The sequence below is a fragment of the Polypterus senegalus genome, chromosome 12 (genome assembly GCF_016835505.1).
Source record: "Polypterus senegalus isolate Bchr_013 chromosome 12, ASM1683550v1, whole genome shotgun sequence".
NCBI lineage: Eukaryota > Metazoa > Chordata > Cladistia > Polypteriformes > Polypteridae > Polypterus > Polypterus senegalus.
In genome coordinates this window covers 26,563,602-26,589,292 of record NC_053165.1, presented here as the reverse complement: position 1 = coordinate 26,589,292, position 25,691 = coordinate 26,563,602, and positions in this window count along the sequence as shown.

Sequence of the window (25,691 nt, the reverse complement as noted above, 5' to 3'; positions counted from 1 at the left end):
AGATAGATAGATAAATACATTTGGGGTGCGCCGTACATCTAACATCTTTGTACTTGTTACTAGATAGATAGATAGATAGATAGATGTGAATGGCACTATGTGATAGATAGATAGATAGATAGATAGATAGATAGATAGATAGATAGATAGATAGATAGATAGATAGATAGATAGATGTGAATGGCACTATGTGATAGATAGATAGATAGATAGATAGATAGATAGATAGATAGATAGATAGATAGATAGATATGAAAGGCACTATATGATAGATAGATAGATAGATAGATAGATAGATAGATAGATAGATAGATAGATAGATAGATAGATAGATAGATATGAAAGGCACTTTATAATAGATAGATAGATAGATAGATAGATAGATAGATAGATAGATAGATAGATAGATAGATAGATAGATAGATAGATAGATATGAAAGGCACTATATGATAGATAGATAGATAGATAGATAGATAGATAGATAGATAGATAGATAGGTGCTTTACAATTGATTTCATATCTGTCTACCAATTTTATTGTGCCTATCTACCTAAAGTTGTGATTTTGAAATCTCTCTTATATGTTACCTTTCATATCCTTTACATTACACTTTTCATATCTATCTATCTATCTATCTATCTATCTATCTATCTATCTATCTATCTATCTATCTATCTATCTATCTATCTATCTATCTATCTTATATAGCAGCTTGCATATCTATCTGTTGATGATAGGTAGTTTCACATTTTGTTCCTTGTGCATGTTACTAAATCAAACATTGTGTTCAGTTCTTTGCAATGCCATGCTGTGAAGGAGATTCCACTGAACCTGCTTGGTTGCATACGCCCCTCCTGCAGCTTCAGCTCCGTGTTGGCCACTGAATTCTGGGCTGGTCACTGAAGTTGGCTGCCCAGTTGTACCTTAACACTGCCCATCTGCCCATCATCTCTATTGATGAATCAGACTACAGGATTGTGATTCCACGTCTGTTGCTGTAAAGACATCAGTGATTTGAGCAGCATGTTTTTTTAAACCCCCACCCCATTGCCCCCAGCCCACCAAAGGTCTCCTTCCACAAGAAGCCCTTGCATGCAATCGCTCAGTCTGCCTGAGGCATTAAGAGTCTTTAGTACCCCAGGCATTTGGAAACAGGATGAGATCCTTGACCACCACTCAGAGACAGAGCAGGCTATAATTTTGATGTCTTAGAAAAAAAAATGAAATTAATTAAAAATGGGGTTAGCGTTGCCCTTTCTGTATCTGTAGACTTCATCTGCTTATTCGATAACTGCCGTGTGTTTCTGTCTGTGTCTGTGTGTTCCGTTTTATTTGCTAGGAGACTGGGTCTTCCCAATCTCCCTTTGAACACAGGCTGGTGGGTCAGCTTGTCAGGCTTCAAAGTCCTGGAGAGATGATAACAAATATAAATCATTTTGCTCTTTTAGTAAGAAATGACCAAATGACAAAAAAGTGTGCACCCACTCCGACAAATAAAGGCCAGTGGCAATAGCGTCTCATTTCTGGGATGTAGCAGGAGCATTTAGAGGAAGTCCTGGCAGCGAGATGTCACCATCTGTCCTCCCAATCCTACTGTAAAGCCAAAACCAGTGAGCCAACCAAAAGCAGGATTTGGCATGCCAGCAGGGTGCCAAGCAAGGTGGACAGCCAACAGCAGGCCCCTTCCTGTCTGCTGAACTGAGATGCCCGGCATTCATTGACAGTGTGAAGCAGCTACAGTTGGAGAGAATTTTGCAGCAGTTGGTATAAAAATCCGAAGGCGCCTTTCAGAGTAAGACTTGGGTATGTAATGAAGGAGGAAAAAATAAATCAAACAAACTGTCTGCAAAAGCCGTCCAACCCTCCTAGGACTCCAGTAGCAACACAACAGCAGAATAATTAGGAAATCAGATGGCATTTTTGTTTCATTTTTTTAGAGCCTTTGTCATGCAAAGCATTTGGCGACAAGCAAACAAAACGGCGAGAGATTTAAGCCACACCAAAGAGACGCATTAGCTAACACTTTTAAGTCTAGCTCGTCTGACAGAGCCACATTCTCTTTCACTTCACGTATTTTTTTATTTTTCAGTGCTGTGGTTCTCGAGCCTCTAGAGTCATTGCCGCATCTCTGTCATTGCCTGTCATACGTTTTTACTTTTGTACATTTTTGTAGACTTCAGTTTTGGAGACGAGCCTCCAGAAATCCATTACCATAAATGAATTTCCTTGACCGGCCTGTGGGGGATGAGGAATTACTGATCGCATCTTCCCCACCATAGTATCCTGCTTTTGTGAATGGTCTCCATGTTAGGGACTTCTCATGGCTTTTTAGGGCTAAAGGCTTTGGGTGATTTCCCACTTGGCCTTCTAGGGGACCCTTAAGCTCTTTACAAGAGAATTTGTACCTTCTCCCTCCTTCTCTTTCTTGCAGTGTAGTTATATTTCCATCTAACAAGTGTGCTGGTGCCTCTAAAAACAGTTTATGAATGAGGATGGCTTGTCTATACATCAAAACCTGCGTGAGCCACTTGAATGTGCTCTCTGGTCAGGGAGTATTCAGTGTATCTAAAGCCACCATTGTTGTTAGTCAGTCAACCCATTCTACATCAAAGTCTCATCAGAGTCACCTAAACCAACTGGACAACCTTCATTCATGCACATGAACCCATCTCACACATCTTTAGTAGTGTAGTAGCTGGAGTGTATCCCGGCAGCAATGAGAAACGTTAGGAGACAAGCAGCCTAACATGGGGTATGTAGTATTGAAATTATTGGTCAACCTAACAAGCGTGACCTTAAGAGGTAGGAGGACAAGTGGACCACAGCTGAAAATGCAATGTGGAAAACTTAGAGGAGCATCCAATCAAAAAAACCCACAAAGAAATATCACCAGGTCGGTGGTTGAATCTGGCACTCTGGAGCTGTAAGGGAGAATGTTAGCCACAGTGTTGCTCCACAGAGAATGTTCTTAATTGTATATCTGGACAGGACAATGTTTGCTTTTTATAGACTCCTTAGGATAATTGAGTAAACCAGTAGAATGATTTATCTGGAGCGTGAAAAGTTAAGATAAACTGGACAGAAAGGTGGAATAAAACTTCAGGTACAGGGTTAGAAAGAAAGAGGGGATGATGAAGATTGAGGAGCAGCAAGTCTGAAGCTTGAGGAAAATATGAAGTTTAGGGTACAATAAGAGAGGTTTTTGGAATCACCATATGAGGAGTTACTGGAATAATAATGAGTATACAGTATGAGGTCCTGAGAGACTGGGCATAATAGGAGAAGATATTAAGCTGAAGATGAGAGAACATTATGAGGAGATAGTAGGCCAAATTTCAATGGCAATATCAAATGCTTTAAGACTGTAGATGAGGATACAGAGTAAGGAGCTGAAGCTTCGGCACTGAGGAGCTACAGATGTGAAGATGGCGATACAATATGAAAAGCTTCAGGACTGAGGAGCTATAGATCTGAAGACAGAGATACAATAAGAGAAGCTTCAGGACTGAGGAGCTATAGATCCGAAGATGGTGATACAATGTGTGAATCTAGAAGACTGAGGAGCTATTGGGCTGAATATGGTGCTATAATGTGAGAAGTTATAAGACTGAGGAGATATGGGGCTGAAGATGGTGATACAATATGAGAGGCTTCAGTAGTGAGGAGCTATAGATTTGAAAATGGTGATACAATATGAAAAGCTTCAGAACAGAGGAGCAATAGTTGTGAAGATGGTGATACAATATGAGAAGCTTCAGGACTCAGGAGCTATAGATCTAAAGATGGTGATACAATAGGAGAAGCTTCAGGACTCAGGAGCTATTGATCTGAAGATAGAGATACAATATGAGAAGGTTCAGGACTGAGGAGCTATAGATCTGAAGATAGAGATACAATGTGCATGTTCTCCCCATGTCTACGTGGGTTTCCTGCGGGTGCTCCAGTTTCCTCCCACAGTACAAAGACATGCAGATTAGGTGCATTGGTGATTCTAAATTGTCCCTAGTGTGTGCTTGGTCTGTGGGTGTGTGTGTGTGCCCTGTGGTGGGCTGGCGCCCTGTCCGGGGTTTGTTTCCTTTCTTGTGGCCTGTGTTGGCTGGAATTGGCTCCAGTAGACCCCCGTGACCCTGTAGTTAGGATATAGCGGGCTGGATAATGGATGGATGGATGTGTGAATCTAGAAGACTGAGGTGCTATTGCACTGAATAAGATGTTATAATGTGAGAAGTTATAAAATTGAGGAGATATGGGGCTGAAGATGGTGATACAATGTGAGAAGCTAGATACCTGATGAGTTATAAGGCTGAAGATGGTGACACAATGCAGAATACACTGTGAAGGTTTCATAACTGAAGATAAGAATCAACTATGAGGAGGTGTAAATATAAAGATGGAGGTACAGCATGAGGAGCATTAAGAATGAAGCATAAGGTGCCATGATAATATACAGTATTTTAGTTCTACTGGAGCTATAGGACTAAGAATGAAGATACACTTTGAGGAGTTATTGGATGAAAAATGGGAATGCAATTAGAGGAACAACAGCCCCAGTGATGGCTATGAAAGGTGAGAAATAGAAAAGAAGCCCAACATGATGGAATTCCAGGCTGAAGAAGAAATTGCAATATGAACAAAGAGAAAAGCAAAAATCCTGCAACTTGAGAAAACAGGTGGCAAAGTAGAAACTAGAGTTACAACATGGAGAATGGTCATGCCAAAGGTGAGGTAGCAATGTGAGGAACAGTAAGTCTTAAACTGGGGATCCAAAGTGAGGCCCTACACAGCCAAAGATGAGATTCAATGAAAGCAGCACTAAAACTTTAGAAGAGGGGTGCAGTTTGAGGAACACCTGAGTAAAATGGAGATGCAGTGGAAAGAGCTTTAAGGATGGAGATGAGAATGCAATGTGTTGAACAAGTCATGGGGAATAGCACACATTCTGAAGAACATTGTTTCAGAAAGAGAGGAACATCCATCCAATGGCCAGCTTATAATGTTTGGAACTGTGAGTTCAAAGTGAGGTGTTATGTGACTGAAAAGGGAAGAAATGTGAGAAATGGTGAGGTAGACAGCTGGGCTGCGATGTGAGCAGCTGCAGGCCTGAAGATGGGGATCCATTTAGAAGAATAGCAGTGCAGGTAGTGGGGGTGCAACATGTGCAACAGCAGAGGTAACAAAAGATACTGATGTGACCAACAGGTAACAAGATTAACATGTGGATGTAATGCAAAAGCTGGAGATGAGGGAGTAATCTGACAAATGGAAAGCATAAACCTAAAATCTCAGAATGAAGACAAAACAGTCTGAAGATGAATGAGGTTGCAATGTGTAGAACAGGAAAACTAAAAATTGTGACTTGAAACAGTAATGCATAGGGAGGAAAGCTGGGGGTATCAAAATAAGAAATGTAAAGAATGAAGATGTTGTGCCGCAGCAGTGGCAGTACAAGGATGGCATGAGGCAGACAAAGTACTACAGCAGACATCTAAGAAAGATAGAAAGGAATAGAAAACACTAGCAATGGCAAGGAAAGTTTCTACATCTGCCAGAGTGTTCTAGAAGACTTTATACAGTATGTGTTGAGTACCCTTAAAGGGCATTAGTTGAGGCACCTTGAAGTACAAGAGGTGTAGCCAGGATGCTACAGGATGGGGAAATCAAAAGTGAACAGGAAGAGGAATCATGTCAGCACCCCCTGGCTACTAGAAGACACATGACTCCAAAACAAAATGGACCTGTGCACCTAAAAGTGCAGCTGAAGGCTTGTGGTGCTCCTGGAGCAAATCAAAGAGTGCTGGGACACCAGGAGCCTTTAGAGGGAATTCTAGTTTGGTGTCAGGAGAGCCTGGCCACAAATATGACCTCAGAATAAGTGTTAAAGCCTCACAAACAGAATTCCCAGGGGAGACTGGGACAAACATTGAGAAAGAAGGAAGAAGATGGGCCAAGGAGATGGAAGGTGAGAAAGGGAGTGCTTTGGTGTGTTGCTCTTATGGGAAAGTGCATAAGCAGGGGTTTAGGAACCGTAAAGTGAAGCCAAAAAGGGCAGCAGGTTGGTTGTCCTCCATCTTTTAATTTGACACTTGCTGTTCTTCCTTTATTTGTCCATTCCTGCCATTTTCTCTCTCTAGAAGGTCACCCTCTGGATCATGCTGAGGTTGAAATGTGAGCAATATAAAGGCAAAATAACTTTTATGATTTTTCATAACTTATATGGACAGAATTTCTAGGCGCAGCCAGGGTGTTGAAGGGGTCCGGTTTGGTGGACTCAGGACTGGGTCACTGCTTTTTGCAGATGATGTTGTCCTGTTTGCTTCATCAGGCCATGATCTTCAGCTCTCTCTGGAATGGTTCGCAGCTGAGTGTGAAGCGGCTGGGATGAGAATCAGCACCTCCAAGTTCGAGACCATGGTCCTCAGCCGGAAAAGGTGGAGTGCCCTCTCAGGGTTGGGGGAGAGATCCTGCCCCAAGTGGAGGAGTTCAAATATCTCGGGGTCTTGTTCACGAGTGAGGGAAGAATGGATCATGAGATCGACAGGCGGATCGGTGTGGCATCCGCAGTGATGCGGGCTCTGCATCGGTCTGTCGTGGTGAAATAGGAGCTGAGCCATAAGGCAAAGCTCTCAATTTACCAGTCGATCTACGCTCCTACCCTCACCTATGGTCATGTATGGGTAGTGACCGAAAGAACGAGATCGCGAATACAAGCGGCTGAAATGAGTTTCTTCCGCAGGATGTCTGGGCTTTCCCTTAAAGATAGGGTGAGAAGCTCAGTCATCCGGGAGGGGCTCAGAGTAGAGCCGCTGCTCCTCCGCATCAAGAGGAGTCAAATGAGGTGGCTCGGGCATCTGATCAGGATGCCTCCTGGATGCCTCCCTGGTGAGGTGTTCCAGGCACGTCCAGCCAGAACACGCTGGAGGGACTATGTCTCCTGGCTGGCCTGGGAATGCCTTGGGATTCTCCCAGAAGAGCTAGAAGAAGTGGCCGGGGAGAGGGAAGTCTGGGCCTCTCTGCTTAAGCTGCTGCACCCGCGACCCGACCTCGGAGAAGCGAAAGAGGATGGATGGATGGATGGATAAAGGCAAAGAATGACAAGGAAAGACAAAGTTAAAGATGAAGGTTCAGTACAAAATAAAACGTGGCAGAAGACAAAGGGGAAATTGAGCTGAGGTGCTGAAGACGTTTATCTTCTACATAGGGAATATATCAAACAGATGAGGGTGCAAGAAACATGTTGTACATTAACAGGAGTGTAAATAAAATAAAATACATTTCAAGGAATAACAAGGAAGGAGATGGCAAGGTGAGATGAGCAATTAGGTGTTACACACGGGGAAGATAGAAAGGGTGTAGAAAAATCCATCCATCCATCCATCCATCCTCTTCCGCTTCTCCGAGGTCGGGTCGTGGGGGCAGCAGCTTAAGCAGAGAGGCCCAGACTTCCCTCTCCCCGGCCACTTCTTCCAGCTCTTCTGGGAGAATCTCAAGGCGTTCCCAGGCCAGCCGGGAGACATAGTCCCTCCAGTGTGTCCTGGGTCTTCCCCGGGGCCTCCTCCCGGTTGGACGTGCCCGGAAAACACCTCACCAGGGAGGCGTCCAGGAGGTATCCTGATCAGATGCCCGAGCCACCTCATCTGACTTCTCTCCATGCAGAGGAGCAGCGGCTCTACTCTGAGCCCCTCCCGGATGACTGACCTTCTCACCCTATCTTTAAGGGAAAGCTCAGAAACCCTGCGGAGGAAACTCATTTCAGCCGCTTGTATTCGCAATCTCGTTCTTTCGGTCACTACCCATACATGACCATAGGTGAGGGTAGGAGCGTAGATCGACTGGTAAATTGAGAGCTTTGCCTTACGGCTCAGCTCCTTTTTCACCACGACAGACCGATGCAGAGCCCGCATCACCGCGGATGCCGCACTGATCCGCCTGTCGATCTCACGCTCCATTCTTCCCTCACTCGCGAACAAGACCCCGAGATACTTGAACTCCTCCACTTGGGGCAGGATCTCTCCCCCAACCCTGAGAGGGCACTCCACTCTTTTCCTGCTGAGGACCATGCTCTCGGATTTGGAGGTGCTGATTCTCATCCCAGCCGCTTCACACTCAGCTGCGAACCGATCCAGAGAGAGCTGAAGAAAAATCAAAGATGAATATTCAGATCCAGGAATAGCATGAGGTGCATTAGGGGGAATACTGGGTTGAAACTAAGCATACCTGTATCCAGCCAATACTTTGATGTGAGACCATCTAGGAAAAAGCTTGGGTTGCTGCAGAAAGAGGTACCATCAGGAGTATTTACCTTGTGGTCTGTGTGTGGATCCCAATGCCCCATTGTAGTGATGGACACACTGTGTTGTAAACAAGTGGCACCATCCTTTGGATGAAGCATAAAGCCAAGGTCCTTAGTCTCTAAGAACATAATGAATCTATGGGCATCTTTTGAAAAGAAACACTTAGGGTGTTCCCCTATATCCTGGCCACCATAGCTTGGTTATTCTGGCCTGCCTATCATTCCCTGTCCGTTATTGGTTAACTATCTCTCTCACCCTTCCACTGCCTAATGTATGGAATGTGTACTAGCGCATCATCCAGGTGCATTCTACACATTGGCAGAGATTCTTCATGGTCTACATCAGTGCTTCCCAACCTTTGTGGTGTCATGACCCCATTTTTTAAATGCAAGTGTGTTCCAGCCATCCACATTTCCCTCATCATTAATTTAGCATGTCCCAGCTTGGTCCACCCCCTTGAATTTAATACAATTACCTTAGCAGGCACTGAGATGGTCACCCATAAGTGAATCAAGAATGATTGTAGATGCTTTTCTTCTTTGGTGAATTGAGTATCATTGTCATTGCAGGAGTTGGGGAGGTTGTGCAGGATTCAATCAGGGCAATCACAACGGTCAGAGGGGGTAGTGGGAATTCACCCATGGTCAGCCACGGTCCACCTACAATGCTGCCACTGCCCACATTTTGGGAAATGTTGATCTATGTGAAGCTCTTTGAGTAGATTACAAAAAAGCGGTATATGTAATTTGTTATGCTAGGGGAGAGCACAAAAAAACAGAGCTAGAGGGGTCCAAATAGTGAGCATCAAAGTGGTTACTCCAAATAGCCAGATAACTGCTAACTACTGACCTTCAGCTCTAAGGAAAGCTCATGGTGGCCCAAATAAACCCAAATCAAGCAAGTTAGCACACAGTGACCAATTTGATTCAACTGAAGGGCATGCAGGTGGGTCAGCAGAATTAAAGGGCCACTACTGGTCTTCTATTAAACGTGTACTTGTTTTCTCTTGAAATAGCTGCCCACCAGGTTTATTTGGAGTTTCAGTTTGAATGATCATCCTCTTTGTAGATGGTCGCCCCTGAGTGACCTGCATGGCTTCTGCTGGCTTGCCTCAGTTTACTAAGCCCACCTCAGGAGGGACGTGGTTATTAACAGCAGAGCTGGCTTTTATACTGGGGGGCATTTATCTGCCTTCCACGTCCATCTGTGGGGTTTCAGCTCCAAGGGGAGCGACGAGGAGGGGCTTTGTTTTATCATCACGTAGCTCTTTAACATTCTCCTCGAGAGCTCCACTGAAGTCAAGGTCGGGGAGGTGAAAGCGGCTTACTTTCTCCTGCTCCCACACCGTCCGGGTCATACTTAAATACTTGATCCATTCAAGTCATTCCCGAAGCATGACATTTTCGATGTGCCAGAATTAAAGCGTGACGAGCGGATTTTCTGTTTTCCGCTCGCTGATTTGTCGGCTTGAGGCTTTCGAGACGCCAGGACTCTTTGCAAATGAGCGCCGGGTGGAAATCAATGGAGGCTCCCATTAACGGTATAGTCGGCAGCGCTTTAAAATCCACCCCTAGAGTCTCAGCTCTTAATAAGGAATACAATAGAATATCAACCCTGCTGAAGCTTTACTCAACTAGTTAATTAAAAGACCCCGTTTCTTCCCACCTAATTAACAATTTATCAGGGCATTCATCAGCTCCGCAGCCATACCGTAAGCAGAAGAGCAAATTTACCGCCCCGTTCCTCCCTTTCAAAGCTGCCTGCCGTGCCCATCGTCGGCAGATTAAATCATTAAAATTTAACGCAGGACGCACCGAGGTGCTGACAAGGCCTGTGCTGCAGAATAGAACGGTGGAAAGCAGGCATTTAGCCCTTTGACAATTAGTCCTAATCCTATTGAGTGTGTACTGCTAATGGACGTCCAAATATGCGAAACGGGCCAGCGCTGCAATTAGTTAAAAGATTTATGCGTGCCCCGCGCGGGGGGAGTATACTGTAAATCCCAATAATCCATTCTCCAAACCATTAATAAACCGTCATGAAGCATCCGTAACTCTATTTACCTGTTCTCGCTAATCCTCATCTTGTTTTTTTTCCCTTTGGCCGAATAAATAGAGCAGATTCCCGATCTATAGCCATCGCTGTGAGATGTCTCTGTACATGATTCTCTCCGTATGTTATTATTATTATTATTATTATTATAAGGATCGCCTAGTGTTAACAGGGGTGCACCAAAACATAAAGCGGGAGGACTTCCAAATATTAACATGTGGGGTCGACAAATACCTGCTGAAAAATAAGCAGAATCAAACATTCCTAATATTCCTTAGGTACCGGAGCATATTCCTGTAAACAAACATATCGGGTGTAATGCATCCATGCCTGGACACAAAAACGCGCACTGACCGGATCCGGACTCGCAGCTAATCGCTCTTTATTACAGTCCATTCATTATAAAGCCGGCTTATTCGTCTCCAGCGCTATCCCTGGAGAATTAGTCAACAAGATGGGAACCAAACAATCAACCCTGGATCGTTGGTAAGTCATTTGACTCACGCTGAGCTTGTTAACTGCACACGTCCCGTCTTCCGGAATAGAATCGGATATAAAAATATATAGCGCTGCTGCCTCGCAGTTAGGAGACCCGGGTTCGCTTCCCGGGTCCTCCCTGCGTGGAGTTTGCATGTTCTCCCTGTGACTGCGTGGGTTTCCGGCGGGTGCTTCCGTTTCCTCCCACAGTCCAAAGACATGCAGGTCAGGTGCATCAGCCCTATATTGGCCCTATATGTGCTTGGTGTATGTGTGTGTCCTGGCGCCCTGCCCGGGGTTTGTTTCCTGCCTTGCGCCCTGTGTTGGCTGGGATTGGCTCCAGCAGACTCTATAGTTAGGATATAGCAGGTTGGATAAAAGTCTACACATACGCAAGGGGAACACACAGGAAGCTGAAGAGCATTTGCTACCCTACACGAACATGTAGACATCCGAACCCCAATCTAAGAGGCACTACGAACCACTGCGACTTCTTCAGCACCACCACCATTTAATGCAGTTTAGCATTTCCAAATTCATGAAGAAAAAGAAACTCTAGAATTGGTTGCACTAACGAGAACCTCGAGAGGAGGTAGCCAAAGGCTCCTTGAAGCTGTTGTTGCATGCGGTCACCGAGAGACGCTACTACACATTGAGCAGACTGCAACAGAGCTTACACTTAAACGAAATAGCAAATAAATAATCTATCTATATGAAACATCCATCCATTATTTCTTTCCTTGGACCCGAACTTTTAAATTATAAGCAATGATAAGCAGGAACAGACCCTGAACTGTAATGGCAGCACTCCCACACTCGGGTTAATGTGCAGTTGCTTATGGTTCATAAATCTGAACTCCGTGTTACACAAACATACGTAAATCAACACAATGCTAGCAACGTGTGGCATAGTGGATAAGGTTTTGCTCTTCTGACTTTAAGGTTGTGGGTTCAAATCCCACTACTGACACCTGCTGACCACTAACAAGTCACGTCACCTGCCTCTCCTCCAATTGGAAAAACAAAAGAAATGTAACCAATTTTCTCTCGATTGTTGAATAAAGGTATCAGCCAAAAAAGTAAATGGTGAAGCAGGTAAGGCTTCAAAGTTTAAGCTTGTTGATTCAAATCCCACTACTGACACCTGGTGGCCATGAGTTAGTCACTTGACCTGCTGGGGCTCCAGTTGGCAAAACGAAATACCAATTGTTTGTCAAATCTTACAATTTGCTTTGAATAAAGGCACCAGCTAAATAATAAAGTAAAGTTTGCAGGTAGTGTGGTGTACAAGTTAAGGTTTTGGTCTTCTAAGTTTACGGTTGTGGGTTCAAATCCTACTTCTGACACTTGGTGACCACGAACAAGTCGCTTCACCTGCCTGTGCTCCAACTGTTAAAGCAAAAGCAATGTCACCAACTGTGTCTGAAAAGCTGCAAGTCGCTTTGGGTGAAGGAGTTCACCAAATGTGTAAATCCAGAACCTGCATATTGCAACACACATAAGAATGTCAATCCGATCTCTCAGAGCCAATTACATCAAAGTGAAACACAAAGGTGGCGGGTGTCCATTGACTTCCCTCAGCTTCATTCAGTACATTAATGTCCACCACCCAGCCGCACTTCACACTTTCCGAATTCGCACATTTTATTTTTCTGATCATTTTTATCACTGCACGATAAAAGCTGCCATAAATCACCCTCGGCACACATCCCCTTATTAAACTTTTTTATGGACAACTGAAATTGAAAGAAAAAAAAAACCCACAAAGCCTCATGAGAAAAATGTGAGTAGACAAGATCTTAAATAACGGACCGCCCGTAGACATGGCTAAAACGTATAACTGTTGCTTTCTGTGCCCTGAAGTAGAGGAGCTACAGTGGAAAATGATCACTCATTGAGATGTGCACGTTTTCCTCCATAATGTTCTTAAACATGTCTTTAGCATTGTAAAGTCAAACTTGTTACCTTTGTATTTAAGGCACCAGTAACTGGTTTTAGAAATTCCCAATCGCCCGCTTCCTCCATGGCAAAGTGTCTTATTAGAAAGGCCGCTGGTCGTTGTCTCTCTCTTTTCATGTTATGGGGACACCAGAAGACAGATGAAGGAGCATTAGTTTCCACTGTGTGTAAGGGTTCAGTGCCATGTATGACATGGATAAAGAGCACACACACACAGCCTCCTTTATGGACTCCATACTGGGGGCATGGTGGGCCGGCGTCAGGTCAGGGCAGCACCTTCTGGCATTGTTCACACATCCTAACTTCTTCCAATGGTGATGCAAAGGACTCTTAAGGAGCAGTGCAGCACCCACTCGACATCAACACATTCAAACACCTCTTGGGTACCAATATGAAGCCCCTTCTGGAGCTTGTGTGTCTGCAAGAGCACAACTCTGTTAATGTCGTCCACTGCCAGAGCTCACTCACTCCACCTTTGGGTCTCCAGCGGCATGTTCTATGTTAATTTAAAAGACAGACATCACAGGCAGCATCAAAACAGCAGCCAAGTGCCAATTTCCTGCATTTTACTGTATAAGTGCAGGGGCAGATGCCATGTACAGTGGGTAGTAGGCATCTCTATTCCACCATGTGCCAATGTCTTTCATTTACTTATACTGTACATTCTATACAAGTGCATCAATTCAAACATCACTGGGAACATTTTATGTGCTAAGCTTACTAGCCAAGCAAGTGCCAGGACATGCCAACTACTTTCATTTATTCATATTTTTTTAAATGCAGCACCTATTGTCAAGCAAGTGCCAGGTCATGTCAGCTTCTTTCATTTATTCATACATTTCATATGCAGCACCTATTGGCATACCAGTGCCAGGGTGTGCCAACTTTTTTCATCTATTAATGAATGAATGGAGTACATTTTGGTGGCAGGGCTCGCAGAAAAGTGCCAGGATGTGTCAACATCTTTTATTTATTCATAAATGCATTCATTATTTTTTTGAGCTGGTATATACTAGGTGAGTGCCAGGACATGCCAACTTCTTTTATTTAGTTCATACATTTTATATGCCGTACCTATTGGTAAGCAAGTGCCAGGACTAGCCATCTTTAGGTATAAATTCAAATGTGCATTTGGGTACATGATAATGGGTAAGCAAGTGCCAGGACATGCCATCTTGTTTCATTTATTTATAAATGTGTTGCTTAAATTTTGCAGGCAGAGCCCAGTAACCAAGCACCAGGACATGCCGCCATCATCCATTTAATTAATACAATTAAAATGCAGCACCTATTAGCAAGCTAGTGCCAGGATCTGGAAACATCTTTCATTTATTCCTAAATGCATTCATTATTTGTGGAGGGCAGAATCTGCTAGGCAATTGCCAGGACATGCCAACATCTTTCATTTATTTCATACATTTCATATGCAGCACCTATTGGTAAACAAGTGCCAGGACTAGTCATCTTTAGGTATATATTCAAATGTGCATTGGGTACATGTTATGAGCTAAGATTAATGGGTAAACAAGTGCCAGGACATGCCAACTTGTGTAATTTGTTTATAAATGTGCTGCTTAAATTTTGGAGGCAGGGCCTACTAAACAAGTGCCAGTATATGCCAGTGCCTTTCCTACAATTCAAATATTTTAAAATGCAGTGCCTATTGGTAAGCATGTGCCAGGATGTGCCATCTTTTTCCATTTATTCATAAATGCAAGCATTATTTGAGGGTCAGAACTTACTAGGTGAGTGCCAGGACATGCCATCTTATTTCATGTATTTCATACATTTCATATGCAGCATCTATTGTCAAGCAAGTGCCAGGACTAGACATCTTTGTCCATTAATTCAACTGTACACTCGGCACCTTTTATGTGCTAAGCTTACTGGGCAAGCAAGTGCCGGGACCTGCCAACTTCATTCAAATAATTCATGCATTTTATATTCAGCACCTCTTGGCAAACAAGTGCCAAGATGTGCCAACTACTTTCATTTACTCATAAGTGCATTAAGAATATTTTGGGGATAGGATCTACTACAAATGTGTAGCTTACATTTTGGTGGCTGGGCCTACTAAATAAGTGTCAGGGCATGCCAACTTCCATCCATCCATTATCCAACCCGCTATATCCTAAATACAGGGTCACGGGGGTCTGCTGGAGCCAATCCCAGCCAACACAGGGTGAAAGGCAGAAACAAACCCCGGGCAGGGTGCCAGCCCACCACAGGGCACACACACACACACCAAGCACACACTAGGGACAATTTGGAATCGCCAATGCATCTAACCTGCATGTCTTTGGACTGTGGGAGGAAACTGGAGTACCCGGAGGAAACCCAGGCAGACACGAGGAAAACATGCAAACTCCACACAGGGAGGACCCAGGAAGCGAACCCACTGCACCACCGTGCCGCCTGCATACCAACTTCTTTCATTTATTTTCATACATTTCTGTGCAACACCTATTGGCAAAGAAATGCCAATACATTAATTTATTTATGAATGCATTAAAAATATTTTGTGAGCAGGACCTACTAGGCAAGTGCCAGGACATGCCAATTTTGTTCATATTATTCATACATTTTATATGCAGCACCTACTAGGCAGGCAAGTGCCAAGATGTGCCAACTTCTTTCATGTATTCATAATGCATTTTAGTACATTTTGGGGGCAGTGCCTGCTAGGCAAGTGCCAGGGCATGCAACTTCTTTCATATAATTCATGCAATTTATTTGCAACACCTATTGGCAAACAAGTGCCAAGACATGCCAACCTATTTAATTTATTTATGAATGCACTGAGTAAATTTTATGGATGGGGCCTAATATGCAAGTGCCAGGACATGCCAACTTCTTCCATATATACTTTGTACATTTTATATGCAGCACCTATTGATGAGCAACTGCCAGTGGTGCACTGGGTACATTTCAGCTGCTAATCCCACCAGGCAGGCACATGTCATGATATGCCAACTTCTTCAACTTATTTATAAGTGCCCTGGGAACATTTGGTGTTCAGCTTACTAGGCAAGCTCGTGCCAAGCCATAGCTGCCTTTCATCTATCCACAGGTGCATTGGCAAGTGTTAGCACATGACAGCTTCCTTCCTACAATTGGCACCATTTTACATGAGAGCATAAGCGACCAAATGCCAGGTCCACATGCACACCGGTCTAGATGTTGGTGCAAGAAGCTACTTGGCACTCCAAATGTAGCACATGTTCACTTCCATGAAGCCCTTCATCAGCCCATGGAGTCCATGCCATGCGCAGAACTCAAATGGCCGCAGATGTTGTTCCCAGTGAGACATTGAAGCACCCTCTTAGGTAAACCTCTCCAAAAACAGAGAATGTTAGATGATTCAAAGCACAAATAACTCAATACTCCCTTCTTGGGCATTGATTAGTGACACATTACTGCACACCAAATACTTTCAAACAGCCTGAACAGAATAGCTTCTCCAGAAAGAGTCAGAGAAAAGGTACAACTCCACCCAAGGAACATTCAGGAAAGAACATGTCATACTAGAGAGAGATGAGAAAGGCATAAGTGAACTTTGACTTAATGAGCAGGAAGCCAATTTCAATTTAGCCTTCCATCAGCAAACCACAGCCCTGAATTGTGAGCAACTGGAAGTACACAAGAAGCAAAGGAGCCTAAACCACATTAGAAGCAGAATGGCAGGATGCGGCCCCGACGACAAGCATCCCCAGTGGACTTCGGCGTATGGATGCTGTCCTAAGTGACAAGCTACACGGAAATCCATGGCATCCACATGGTTTCCAACAAAATAAAAAATAAATAAAAATGTATAATAATAATAATAATAATAATAATAATAATAAAGACTGCTTCTTTGAAAATACTTTGAATTCCATTACAAGCTTCCATTTACTCACATCCTGTTCCCCAAATTGATAAAATAGCTAAATGCGTTTTTTTGTTGTTATCGGTCATACTAATAACACGGTGACATTTCTTCTGTCAATGTACCCTGCTTTTACAGTATAACGCGTTTTATTAGAAGAGCCCGGCTCAGCGCAAACACAACGCGCCTACTTTGGTTGGCATTACACAGAACTGGCACGGCTCGCCCAGTTTCGGTGGCAGCAGTCTCTATCCTAGAGCATAAAAAATAAGGGCTGACTTGAAAAGGTTCAAAATGTTATTAACATGTTTTGCATTCATGGTCGGGAAGGGCACAATATAAAATGCCAATATTATTGGTTAATGCGTTTTTATAGTGTACGACTGGCTGGCGCCTAATGATAATAACAATAATAATAATAAAGCATTCATATATTTATAATATGTAGCATCCTCAATAATAGAACGGAAAACTCCGCAGTCCTGCAAGAGACGAAAAAACGAGGCAGCTTGTTCGGCTGGCCGCTCCCGTGAGAGCCCCTCTGACGACACGTAACTCCTGCTCAGCCCCGATTAAGCGTGCGCACAGTCACTGAAGAGCGAAGATTACCGAGGCTGGGGGTCACTCCGACTTAATAAACCCTCTGCACTCAAAGGAATTGACTTCAGACTTTGTAGGGGGAAAACAATGCAGTAAAGTCCAAAGGCAAGGGAGGTTAGATTGCCGGGACTGCAACTTCGCAATCAAGACGCGCAATGCATACTTTGAACGGTTTAACGGTAACCGGATTTTCGGGGTTTATGAAAATGTGTCGGCATCAGGAGTTGTGTAGAAGGGAAGAAAAAAAAAATCTCAATAGCCTGAAAATATACGGCGATCTAATCGCAGATCGATGGCCCCCGTCTTAAATGAGGGAGGTGAACTCACGAGGCGCTCTTCAAGGTTATATAACTCCGCACATGCTGCGCTCTAAAAGTTTAGCACCGTTATATTCGAGGACTAATATTTTTTTAAGGTATGCGCATATTAATAAACGATATCTCCCACCAAATACTAGGTATTTTTCCAAATACACAAAGTTCTTTGAAAAGTATAAATAAGCGCTTCCATCCACGCGTGAACGGGGCATCATTTCCTTTTATAGTGGGTATTTGAGAGGGGCGCGTAGTGGTTAGCCCACCAAGTGCGCTGGTGTTCCTGTCCTGTGTTACTCCTTGGTTGGAGTTTACCCCGTATAATCATAAGATGCTGTTCTCATAGGGGTGGAGATCGTTTTAATACAAGATGGGGTCCAAAACGTAATAATAATAATAATAATAATAATAATAATAATAATAATAATAATAATACATTTCATTTATATAGCTCCTTTTTATGACCATCTCGTAAAAGGTACTATAGAATGAATAACCTCGAGGGGTGCCCAAAATGGTGGAGATCTCTAGAATACAAGATGGGGTCCAAAACGAAACAAAGGGATCAACACGTAAAAGAGAACAATATGAAAACTTAACCTCGGAAATGCAGTCTATGGCTTCAAAGACACGTGAAATGAACACATAAAAATATAAACAGAACCCCCAGTCATAGAACCCTACCCCTAACACTATCTTCTGGGCCACCAGCATACATGTTAATAGGTGAAACACAGACAGGCTGCCCAAAATACTTTAACACAGCTAGCTACAGCGGGCTGAGGGGGGTGATTCAGTTGTGTGCCCCCCATGAACAATTCACTATGATTTGTGATTCACATTCTTCTGGAATGCCATGGTGGCGCAGTGGTAGACCCGAAGCCTCACAGTAACAAGACCAGTGTAAAGGGGAATTTCAGATTTATGCCCCCATGAAATACATTTTATAAGAATTCAATAATCAAATCATCTGGGGTAGCATGGTGGCGCAGTGTAGCCTCACAGTAACGAGACCAGGGCCGTCGTCCTGGGTCCTCCCTAAATAGAGTTGCACATTCCTCTCATATTCATGTGGGTTTCCTTCGGGCGCTCTGGGGGGGATTGACGATGTCAAATTCTCCACAGTGTACGTGTGTGTGTTCACCTTGTAATGGGGTGGTGATGGTCTTGATGGCAGGTTTGGAAGGTGCTTGGAATTTGTTAGAATGAAATGTGTAATGAGAAGCAATGGAAGTATTTAGGGAATGGAAATAATAAGTAATTACACATTTCATGGTCCAAACCCAGACTCCGTTGCCCTAGGCCCCCAAGAAAGAAGGAACACCATCCAAGCCCATCTTCTTTTGAAAAGTGTTTCTGGTACAACCCAGCACATAATGTGCAAGGCAGAATCCAGTTCCGGAATCCGCAACGTAATTTGGACATTTTTGGGACTTGGTGGGATATCGAAGTCTAGGCTGAAATGGGAAGAACAAATTCCGGTAACATCTTAAATGAACCCTTTGAGTGTCTATGGGGGTCCAATCATTCCATATATTCACTTGTAAGATTGACTTTTAACACCAGGCGAGTACAATTAACACTGACAATCGAAACACTGCGCCACCGAGCTGCTCACGTGTTAGACGCTGTGTTCGTGTTTTGTCGTTTCGCTCTTTTTCATTCGCTTTTATATGGCCAGTTCATTTATTTACTTATTATGAAGTCTCGGACCTGAGCTTTAGTGGGATGTTACACGCTCTTTTTTATTTAAAACATATTCAAAGCGTGGATCGACGCTTCTCGGTTACATGGCAGCTCTCGTCCTCCGTTAATTCATACTGAACCCCGCGCCCCGATTTTCGAGCGAAGTTCAAATATTAGATATTAGAACACCTCACAATTGCTGATCAAGCTACTGTCTGAGTTTCTATTATTTTTTAGACACTACGAGACGAAATCAAGTCGGGCAAAGCAGAGCAGACAACATCCATGCGAACAGGAGCATTTTATTCTTGGAATATTTCACAAATTGCGTAGCTTTTGATCTGATCAGACTGGGAATACTTGGCCGAGTGTTCCTCTTATAGAGAAATGCATTTCCCCCTGTACGTTTTAGCTAGAAAATAAAATACCTTTTGCAAGTTACCCTTCTGTCACCTGGGTGGGCTGTGAAGACTTGCACGCTGTTATATTTGTATTTTCAATTTAAAGAGCTGTCATTTTTCACGCTAAAACTCGCAAAATTCAAAGTAACGAAGTAGCTTTAGATGCAGTAAAACTGTAAAGGGAAAGGAATAAAAATGAGCTCAAGTCTCCCGATGAGCTGGGACAGGGTGGGGCGGGGAGGAGAAGCGGCAGGGCGAGCTTTCAGACGGGCTTCTTCTGCATGCGTGTACAAATATACACATCCAGTTCTTCAATCTCTCTAACTCTGCATCTGTAATAACTGCCACCTCCAGCCAGCCGGGCTTGTCACTGATATCATGGGACGTCTCATGCCCTGAACTTGGCACGGTTGGAGTGAGCGGCTCCTCATACTATGCCATCCGCTCCAGCTGATTCGGGGACCGAGTTGCGCATTCCCCCAAAGACACTTTATGTTCATACACGTACTTCACATTTGCACATATTGCTTTGAAACATGCATTTTTTTCTTTATATATGCATAAAAAAAATCACCTACCACCAACAGCCGAGGTCTTCATGTTTTACCCAAATTAAAATAAAATAATTTCCCTTGGAAGGCACCCCTTTATCTCAAACGAGAGACGTGCTTAGTGCGAGCGTGATGGTGCAGCGAAGCATTGGTGAAGGGGGGGGCAGATCCGGGATAATTAGGGGTCCATTAAAAACTTCAGCCAAAGGTTTTCTTATAGAAGCGGAGCGGAAAACCGCGTCCCCATGGCAAGGCGCGTTCGGACATCTGGAGGGTCCGTCCTGGAAGGCGAGTATAATAACATCCACTTGGAGTATCCCTATGTGAACACTAGGCGAGCCAAAAGGAAACCAGTTGTTAAAAAAAATAAACAAATAAAGCAATCCGGAGAATTAACACGAAGGGAAAAACAGAGAGTGAGAAAACAATCCACGACTGCAGAGGGTGATGCAGGCAGGCACATCCAGGCGCTTCTAGACAGACATCCCAAACTGTGCGCGCCCCCGCGTGTGCGCGAGAAAGTGAGCGGAGACGAGCGAGCGAGAGAAAGAGAGAGAGAATGTGTGCGTGCGCGCGTGTGTGTTGGGAAGAGGGGGAGGATAGGAAAGATGAATGTTTCATAGGGCCGGATCAGGGATTGAGAGCTGATTAATGTTTTATGGGATCATGTGGTTTGACGTGAGAAGAATCGGCTTGGATCAGATTTGCACGGCACTCTCACACACCAGTCAGGAGTGGGAAACTGAACGGGTACATCTGCTTTATTTTTTCTTCACCTGTGATAGAACAATTTGGGCAGAATCAAACGGAAAGATCTGTCAAGATCCCATAAACACACGTGAACAATACGGTCGCCGGGACCTTCAGAAGTGCTGACGAGACGCCCCGTCCATGAAACAACGAGACGCCAGAGTTTTAAACGTCACACAAAGTTACTACAGCTTTCATAAGCGCTGCGTGTCCGGAAAATGACGAGAAGTGATTGCGGTATTCCTGAAGTGGAAGCGCCACCTTCCGGTCATAAGTCTTTATCGTAGTTAGGGATTAAAAATGCACAAGAGACGCGTCTTTAAGGCATTGCTGTGTTGAACTCGAGGCGCCGATCGCACTTATTTAATATACCGAAGACCAAGAAAGGGAAACGGTTGCAGAACGACCTTATAAACAGAGCCGCTAAGTAGTCTGTCACAACCATTAAAGAAGCGTCGAGTCGCGTCATGAGCGCACAGGGGGTTCAATACACTCTGTTTCTAGAGGCTACACTTAGCACAACTCACCAATAATTCAGCAAAGTGACTGACTCATGTAATGTCCGGGTGATCTTTTCTTTTCTATGTGTTTCTCAACATTACAGTCTAGGAACGCGATGCCAGAAAGTGTGCCCCTATTGCTTCTCTCCCATCGAACAGAACTATCGATCACACCGCCTCTTTTCAGTGATCCAGATTGCGAAGCGAGTCTCCTCTCCCGACTTTTAACGAAAGCAAATCGAACGCAGTAATAATAGAAGCAGGCGGGCGCGCACTTCAGATGCTGTTTTGGGGGCTGTGCCAAAACCGAACCCACTCGTTTTAGTTCGTGGTTTCGTTTGATCGCTAAGAGCACAAAAGCTTTAAGTGGAACATTATACATCGTTACTGTAGAAATATTGATTTTGGACACGATGCCGGGTCTCCATTGTCTAGACCTTTCAAGATCGCAGCACACGACTTTATCAACCCTGTGTAAAGCAGCCCGCCTTGATATCACCTTCTTTATTTTAATTATCTAAATCAGAAAGGAAGAGGCAGCCACAGAAACGGGAGTGCAGTGAAATCGTTTGAGAGAATAAAAGACGGTAAGCCGGATTTTAGAGAAATCTTTATATTAAGATTTCAATTAAAATATTAAAAGCTTAAAAACAATCGATATGTTTGCATCCATGTGCTGTTGACAAAAATGGATTTAAAGCTGAGTTTCTTGCATCAGGGTGTCGAGTCCCTCAACAATTGTCGCTTAACAGAGAGCGAGGCTGACTTCAAATTCGTTAAGATCAATGGTGGAGCTATGAACAATTCAGCTTCGCTCACTTTGCATCTTCTAAGAGCAGCTACATTTGATTTTCAGAGGGTCCCTCATAAGAGGTTGGGCAGCAGACTGAAAGAAGAGGAGGTCAGGGCGCTAGGTGGGTACAAAACTAGCTCTAGCATGGAAGCAAAGAGTGATGGAGCAGGAGAAACCTTATCAGACCTGAGTAATGGTAAGTATAGAGGAACATTAGATCTATATGCAAATAAATAAAAGTACTGATAATGTGACAATCAATAAATAAATAATAACATGAAATGTGGCCATAAATAATTAAATGCATCATTCATTCATTTTCCACCACTTATCTAAACTGGGTTGTGGGGGCAACAGCAGCAGCATACCACCTGCTCTTCAGAACATGTCACCGTACTGAAGCTAAGCACATTCAGCCTGGCTGGTACTTGGACGGTGGACCATCTAGGAAAAGCTTGGGATGCTGCTGGAAAAGGCAGGGGTCGCTTGCTCTGTGGTCTGAATGTAGACTCCTATGCCCCAGCACGTTAACAGAGACACTAGGCTGTAAAAATGGCACCATCCTTCAGATGAAATGTAAAACTGAGGTCCTGACTCTCTGTGGTCATTAAAGATCCCTGGAAATCTTTTGAAAAGAGTAGCATGGATTCGGATATCCAGACTAAAATGCCCATCATGGCCTTGTCCAGTCTGGTCCCCTAATCATCCCCTGTCACCTCTTCACCGCCTAACAGCTTATGTGTGGTGAGCGTACTGGTGCAATAATGGCTGCCATCACATCCAGGTGGGTGTTACACATTGGTGGTGGTTGAAGTGATTCCCCTCTGTCTGTATGAAACATTTTGAGTAGCAGGAAAAGCACCATATAAATTTAACTAATTAATTATTATTATTATTAGCAATGAGGCCCAAACATCTTCTCTCCATCTACGTACACTTGACAACTCATAGTTTGGGATCCCGAGGCATTCTCAGGCCATCTAGGAGATATAATCCAACCAGCAAGCCCCTGGTCTTCTCCAGGGTCTCCTCCCTGACCAGGAGGTGTCATGGAGGCATCCATATCAGATGTCCAAACCACCTCTGGATGCGGTTCTATTCCAAGTTTCTCCCAGATGTGCTTCTCACCCTTTATCTAAGGGAGTGCCGAGCCATCCTGTGGACAAAACTCATTTCAGCCCCCTGTACCCATCATCTTATCCTTTTGTCTTTTACCCAAAGCTCGTGTTCATAGGTTAGGGTAGGGATGTACAGTAGGTTTCTGGCTTAGCTCCTTCTTCACCACTACAGATTGGTATAGTGACTTCATAACTGCGCTTGCCGACCCAATCCATCTGTTGACCTCATGAGCAAGACCTCCTCTTCAGGCAGTAACTCACCATTCACCCGAAAGGACAGTCCACGATTTTTTTTACTGAGCACCATTGCCTCATATTTGGAGAATCATAGTCACAGTCACAGCCCAGTGAAGCCAACAGGATCACGTCTTCTGCAGTGACACAATTCGATGGCCACCAAACTGGATGGGTGGTCTGTTAATGAGTGAAATGAGTTCATGAGTTCAACTGTAAAATGAGTTCATCAAGAATATGGGGACACAGTTTAAAATGTTTATACAAACACTGAGGGAGTTTTCTTCACACAGAGAACCACAGACACATGGAATAAGGGGCCCAAGTAGTGTGGTAGACAGCAAGACTTTAGGAACTTTCGAAAGTAGACGTGATGTTATTTTAGAAGAATTAAGTGGATAGGACTGGGGGGCTGTTGGGCTGAAGGGCTTGTTCTCCTCTAAACTGTTCTAATGAGGGCTGCCAAACCCTGGCTTTGACAGTAACTATGCAGACTCCAAGACAGCATATGAAAAAAAAAAAAAAAAATGAAATCTTTGCAAAGCAGCCACCGCTTAATACAGCCTGACCACCGCCGAGCAAAAACCACACTATCGCTTCCCTCGCCTGACATGTTTGTCCCAAAGCTTTAGCCTGGCAGTGGCTTCTCCAAAAGAAAAAGTCTGACAACTGTCCTAACCCATCCGACAAGACAGCCCAGTAAATTAAACGTGTCAATACATCAGCTCCAAGATTTCCAACAGTGTCATTCAACTCAGGATGACTTACTGGAGGAGTAACATATGAGGGCAGAGGCCAGAAAGGAGTGAGGAGATCTGCAAGAAGGTGTTTGGTGAAGGCAATCTGTAGGTGCACTTAAAATTAATAATAATAATAATAATAATAATAATAATAATAATAGTGAATACTGCATGTGTACTCTTTGTATTAACACTTGTCTGACTGGCCTGGCATTGATCTTCATACATCTGCTGGGTAAATAAATGAAAATGAAAAAGTCAGTTGATTTTGGAGGAAAACCCAAGACCAGTTACCTTATAAAACATAACTCAAGAGCAATAAATCAACCAATAAAAACACAGATAAAAGGACTCTGAATCATGTAAAAATCCATCAAACGTTCAATTTAGGACTAACCAAAGTTAAATGACAATAAAAGCCAAACAAATTGAACAAACAAAATGTCTGCTCTTCAAACTAAGAAAGTTAAACAAACTGAGCATTTATGAAAGATATGATGTTCTGACCATATCTATCTATCTATCTATCTATCTATCTATCTATCTATCTATCTATCTATCTATCTATCTATCTATCTATCTATCTATCATATAGTGACTTTCATATCCATCTATCTATCTATCTATCTGTCTGTTATATAGTGACTTTAATCTATCTATCTATCTATCTATCTATCTATCTATCTATCTATCTATCTATCTATCTATCTATCTATCTATCTATCTATCTATCTATCTATCTATCTATCTATCTATCTATCTATCTATCTATCTATCTATCTATCTATCATGTACATGTGCATGAGATACAGCAGAAGGGCTCTGGTGATGTTGTTCTAATGCTGTCTTTCTTCCTCCTTCTGCAGGATTGAAGACTGACTGCCATTTCACTACTGATATCACTTTCTCTTGCCTGTTCTCCTGGACCTGTCTCGTTCTGCCTGGAACCCGTATGACCAGAAGTTCAGGCATTTTGAAATCAGTTCTGTTTTGAGCTCTCATCTTGCAGCTTGTTGCGTGTATTTTGTGCTTTCAACTACTTTAATTATTTGGGATTACCAGGGAGGTGTCTCAACTCTTTGACACTGTCTTGTCCCATATAGTTATCATATAATGTCCTTCATATCTTTCCATATGTTATATAGTGCCTTATATATCTATCAATGTTGATAAATGTCTATCTATCTTTTTCGGGGCAGCTTAAGGATTTGGTGATGCTAATTCCCAATTTCTCCACATATATCTTAATAAAAGGATAAATGTGTGTGTGTGCATTTCTGTTTCTGTCTGGTTGCATTTCAATAGATGGGACATCACAAACATAAATAAATAAATGAGTGGAATTGTGGGATGGAA